Source organism: Helianthus annuus, chromosome 11, assembly GCF_002127325.2.
Source record: "Helianthus annuus cultivar XRQ/B chromosome 11, HanXRQr2.0-SUNRISE, whole genome shotgun sequence".
Taxonomy (NCBI): domain Eukaryota; kingdom Viridiplantae; phylum Streptophyta; class Magnoliopsida; order Asterales; family Asteraceae; genus Helianthus; species Helianthus annuus.
The window spans coordinates 170,965,422-170,971,836 of NC_035443.2; the positions used below are offsets into that span (position 1 = coordinate 170,965,422).

Here is a 6,415-nt window from a genome sequence, read left to right on the forward strand (position 1 = left end):
ATCTTAATTAAGTCCCTAATTAGATCAGTGTTTCTTCAGATATTAACCCACACACAACTCAAATTCCTACAATTTTCACAGATTAATCAAAACCCACTTAACAAAAAGCATCAAAACATAAAATTAAACTCACCTTATGATCAATATACTTAGATTAAGTTGTATCTAGCCTCATGCATTCGATTTTTCCTCAAAATCAGCTTCAATTCTTGAGTTCTTGTATGTAATTGAAGGAGAAGGGTTTCCCCTAGCTCCTGCCCTTTCTCGCGTCCCACCACACCAAACACATTCACTGTGTTTAATTTTCCCCTCTTTTAATTATGAATTTACACATTCAGCCCCTGAACAAGCTTTCATTGTCATTCTGGTATAATATTTCTAAATTTATAACTTCCTTCATATTTATCTAGGACTTAGCTATTTATTTAAAACATTTAACATCAAAGTAATTTAATAAACTTTTTGGGTTGTTACAATATCATCTGGGTGTTAGGGTTTCTAAAGCTTGTGTTAGAGAGAGAGAAGAAAGACGGAGAGAAAGTTCAGAGAGAGAAGTGTGTGTGCAGAGGAGGTTTGTAATTTAACATCTTTTCTATTTTTACAAATAGTCCCAATCTCTATATTACTTACATAATAGCCATTTGAATGGTGAAATTACAATAGTACCCTCATGTGCCTTGCACATGACTAGATTTAAACAAAAAATCTAATTGGGTTTGGGCTAAAGGACATAACGTGCAAGATTTTGGAAGGTTAAGGACACCGCCTGTAAACTTTTGAAAAAACGGATAGCGCCTGCAGTTTGGTGTAAACATAAAGGACAAAATTTGTAATTTACTCAAATGGGATTATACATGCGATTGTCTGTCTATATGTATGTCTATATGTGTTTTCTTTAGGCTAAAACTATTCACACACTAAGGCTGCCTATTTGCACACTTAAGATTTATATATGCTGCGTATAGAGCTAAACGCAACGTACAAGTTGCATGGAATTCAGAGCCTGCCCAACAATCATTGGCACAGACAACCAGGGTTTATATACGCTGCGTATAGAGATATACGTAGCGTATATAACGCATCAGAATTTTTTTTGGTTATTTTAATGTATTTGTGGTATAAATTCTCACCCCGTTCTAACGTTAAATCTCTTAAAATATATAACCGTTAAGGTTATACCATTAATATTATATACCGTTATTTTTTTTTGAAATACATATATACGGTTCGAATATATCATATTGTTATCGTATCGTATTGCATCGTATCGTATCGTATATAGTATAAGTCTCATATTGGTTCCCTATAGGTGTTGTATATGTCTATAGGCCTACACGGGACCTAAACCACACCTATGATATTTAAATGTTTATAGCATTCGAACTGCACTAGACGTTGTATAATAATTAAATTTAAACGATAACAATATAATACATTTGAATCGTACATACGTTTTTCAAAAAAAAAATTAACGGTATATAATATTAATGGTATAACCTTAACGGTTATATATTTTAAGCGATTTAACGTTGTAACCGGATGAGAATTTATACCACAAATACATTAAAATAACCAAACAAAATTCTGATTCGTTATATACGTTGCGTATAGCTCTATACGCAGCGTATATAAACCCTGGTTGTCTGTGCCAATGATTGCTGGGCAGACTCTGAATTCTATGCAACTTATACACTACGTATAGCTCTATACGCAGTGTAAGTACAGGTAGGGTTGGTGTGCAAATTTCATGTTGGTGTGCAAATAGATAGACCCTTTCTTTATTCTATATATCTCCATGTTTCATTATGGTACTCTCTAATCATTGCTTGTGTATCGTTGCTTGTGTTATATGATAGATTCCTACCTATGTTCTTTTAGTATTCTTTGTCCTTGAGCTGAAGACTCTCTGAAAGCAGTATTTTTATTCGTATGGATAGAGGTAACGTTTGCCTACATCACACCCTCTCTAGGCGCTACTAAGGGCACCCGGGGTGGAAGGATTTTCCCCCGTGATGGATGTTTATAACGCGTGAAACATAAAAACACACCGCCGCCACCTCAATTTTTCACGTGTCAATCTTTCAACGCGTGGTATTTTTGACGCGTGATGGTTTTGATTGTTTGAGGGAAATTGTTGGGTTGTGAGAGAAAATTGTTGGGTGTGGTGAGTGATGGGTATTTTCATTAAAATCCATCACTAGTAATGGAATAATAGTTGATGAAATGGTGGAACTTGATTGAATGTTGTGAATGATGAATGATGACCACCCTTACCCACTAATAGATTTGTTATGTGTGGGATGGTACAATTATTATTTTTTTCAGTCGGCCAAACTTGAAAAACTTGTTCAAAAAAGTTATGGCTCATCAGAAAACATGACTTGCATAAGCATTGACGAGTTTGACCCACCCCACCCCACCCTCACGGTGTGTGCGTAGTTGTGAGATTAAAAACCAATGAATTTGCTTGTCAAGCATCTACATTCCTTGTGAATTGTTCACTCACCTATGAAAATATTACTCATCTCCTACTTATAATTCATTTCAAACAACATACTTTGAATACTGATTTCATATTCTTTTTAACTACAATTGAAAGAGTTAAACATCATTTTAGTCCCTTTAGTTTGAGCCATTTTACCAGTTTACTTCAAAGCTTTTATTTTTAACCTATGAGTCCAAAAAGTTTTCACCGTTATCATTTTAGTCCACTAGATTAACTTTATCTATTTTTTCTGTTAAAACCACATGGACTAAAATGACATTTAACTCTTTTTTTAACTCATTGTAAAACTCTTATAAAAAGAACAAAACTTTTAAATTATCAATTATATATATTATATACATATCATGTTTTTTGTCTGAAGCTTTAAAATGAATTTATTAGGATCCGATAATTTTCACCCTCCTAAAGTTTGTTGATTCAGTTTCTAATTTTAAAGTTTGATTTCATAAGTTAATGAACCGAGAGGGTTTTTTTTTTTTTTTTTTTTTTTTTTGAAAAGTATATTTCAATCAAAACGGGCCAGACCTCAAAACAAGGACCGCCCGAAAAAGCAAAACGAATCAACCGAGACGGGTTGTATGTTATGTAGGGTTTTAAGTGATTAAAATTTCAAACACATTTTTGCCTTTCTCGCACTTGTGCTTCTTGGAAACAGTTTATCATCAAACACATTTTTTAAACCTTTAAACCGTATATAACCTGGTTGCTGCAATTTTACCACAAAGAATATATATGTTTAAACAAATAGTGTTTTAAAAACTGGATCAGCTAGTATGACCAATTTAACTAAACTAAAACCACCGGCTCCGTTTAAATGCCAAAGGTTTCGACATAAATGAATTGAACCCGCGTTTCACAGACAAAACCAAAACCGGTATAAACCCAACGATCTTTGCCCCGGTCCTTTGCTCGCCAACCGGGTTCTAGGACATGGCCAACCAAATGAACATGCGTCGGAGCCTCTAGTTGAGCGGTTGATTCGGTTTTCATAGCATTACATAATCTTGTAGACAAGTTAATTACAAATTGATCAGATTTTTTATTTTTCAAAATTACTCTATCATTAAGTTTGAGTTTTCTTATTTTATTATTATTATTATTATTATTATTATTATTATTATTATTATTATTATTATTATTATTATTATTATTATTATTATTATTATTTTCAAATCTACCATTATGTATGCAACTATGCATGTTAAATTAAATGCTATTTAATATAAAACTAAATTTCCAATAAATCCAACCACAACCTTCTTAAATTTTTAATAACTACATATTTAATTCTCCTTTATGTATTTTGGGTTTACAAAAATAAAATATTCTACAATATAGAAGTCTAAGCCACGTATGACGTAACTTTAAATCTTCAAACTAAGTGTTGATTTAACTGTTTATGCCCAACCACCATCCTGCCACTCTTAAAACAACAGATCTATACAAGTCCACCTAACACCAACTTTGACTATGTTATAACTTACATAACATGCTGGGAAAATAAAATAAATAGTGATAAAGAAAGAAAAAACAACAAAAATAAAGACATATGTTGCATAAATCGAGCTACCAGAACTCTATACTCTTTTTTTCTCATTCCACTCGCTTGAACAACAATATCGACGATAATTTCTCAAATTATGTTGATACCTCTCTAATAATTTGATAATTTGTAAAATTATAAGAAAGATTTTGTTAATTTTATTGTTTATCAAATTATGGATTAGGATCAAATATAAATGATCCTAATTGTAAGAAGTGTAAGAAGGATTTATAGAGTGACAAGTGTACAATAACCTAAGAAAACCCACTACACACAAAAACCCCCTACAAAAAAAAAAAAAAAAAAAAAAAAAAAAAAAAACCTTAAACATCCACCACCACCAAAAACCTAACCCGCCCCCCCCCCCCAACATCACCCACCACCAAGGATCCTAATGGTTAGGATTAGGATCAAATACAAAGGATCCTAATGGTTAGGTTTTTTGGTGGTTTTTTTGTGAGGTATAGTTTTTTTTTTTTTTTTTCTTTAGCCGGGGGTGGGGGTTTAGGTTTTTTTTTTTTTTTTTTTTTTTTTTTTTTGGGGGGGGGGGGGGTTAGGTTTTTGGGTGGTGGTGGGGTGGGGTGGGGGTGGGTGTTTAGGTTTTTGGTGGTGATGTAGTGGGTTTAGTTTTAGATTATTAGACATTTGTCACTCTATAAATTCTTCTTACACTTTTTACAATTAGAAAATTTTATAGAATAACTTGACCCATCAAATTATAAGAAAGTGACCACACGATGATGTTTCCAACAATTAATGATTTTATTCATTTCCTGCTCCTCACTTGATATCAGTCTATTTATCTCTTATATGAGTTGCTATATATACATGGACTTTGAAGCTTCAAACAAACAACCACCTCTCTCTCTCTCTCTCTCTCTCTCTCTCTCTCTCTCTCTCTTTCCTCTATATGTCTACTTATATTTGAAGGTAAGCATACTATCACGATTGTTGATAACATAAGCATCTAATGATCAAACCTTTTTATTTATATTTTAACAATAATTTCTAGATTTTTTAGGATATATACACCACTGCGCATACAGTTGCATGCAGGATTTGAACTCCTAACATTATGGTTGTGGAGACACCACTTACCACCTGGCGTCCTCTTGGGGACGATCACACCTTTTAAATGATATAACTTGTATATGTTTTAATTTGCAGCAAAGTTGACTTATATTATTATATTGGGAGATCCATAAGGGCAAATATGAGTAGGAGAAATAGTGGTGGTGGTGGCGGTAGAGAGGCAAAGCTTGACTTGAAGTTGCATCTTTCGCCACCAAGAGCTCAAAGGCCAATGGTAGAATCACCAAACCAGTCTCCTACAAGTTCTTGTCTGTCTTCCGAGCACAGCTTTGATGAAACCAGCATCCGGTACTCATCGAGCCCAGACGCCACGTCTATGATGTTGGCAGGGTGTCCTCGGTGCCTTATGTATGTCATGCTTGCTGAGAAGTACCACCCTAAGTGCCCTAAATGCAAAAGCACGGTTCTACTGGATGTTCTCCAGGGTGGTAATGTCAAGACAACAAAAAAGAGTTAGAATGAACAAGACAAAAGGGTTTAAAAATCAGTAGGAAATTATGTTCTTTCTTTTAGTAGCTTGTCTTTTTTTTTTTTTTTACTTGTTTTTTTTATATTTTATTGTAATGGGGTACTTCATGTTGAAAGTTTAGGTTGGACTCCAAACAACATTATCCACTTTAACCTTCTAGTTTTTATATAGTTTAGTCGTTATTATGAGCTTAGTTAGCTCACTATTTGAACTGCTAGTTAAATTAATTACATAATTTCCACACTTTTACACTTTCCATTTCTTTGGAAGTACGTTTGAAGATTTCTTAGGTGCAATTTGTATTGTATTTATTACAAGTGAAACCAAAGTCATTTAGTTGCCCTCATGGCTAAGGTTTTTTAAACATGCCGGCTCTAAGGTTTTTAAGATTTAAAGGGAATAAAAAAAATATGGCCCTTCTTATAAAGAACCACTACAAGAACATGGCACCTTTAGCGGCGACGGTTGTCGCCGGTATTGACCCCTTTTGTCGCCGCTATTGACTATTAGCGGCGACATGTCGCCGGTAAAGCGTCGCCGGTATTGCTGGGCCGCTATTGACCGGTTGTCGCCGGTAATGATTGCTGTCGCCGGTATTGATGCTGCACTTTTAGCGACGACAGATGTCGTCGCTAAAAGTGTCGCCGGTGTTGACTTTCGTCGGTAAAGGGAGAAGAGCAATAGCGGCGACACGTGTCGCCGCTAAAAGTCTGTTTTTTTTTTTTTAATACAGCAGCTGTATATACAGCTGCCCAGCCAGTTTTACGGCCGAAAAAACAAAACCTGCCTATTTTTAAACAACGCA

At 34.4% G+C, this 6,415-nt stretch overlaps 1 long non-coding RNA gene across 1 annotated transcript; it reads left to right on the plus strand.

Moving 5' to 3' along the window:
- The first annotated feature begins 4,897 nt into the window (after window positions 1-4,897).
- Window positions 4,898-5,815, plus strand: LOC110910513. Its single transcript, XR_002576224.1, has 2 exons — window positions 4,898-4,979; window positions 5,217-5,815. It is a non-coding gene; the product is annotated as an uncharacterized LOC110910513 (long non-coding RNA).
- The last annotated feature ends 600 nt before the right edge of the window (window positions 5,816-6,415 follow it).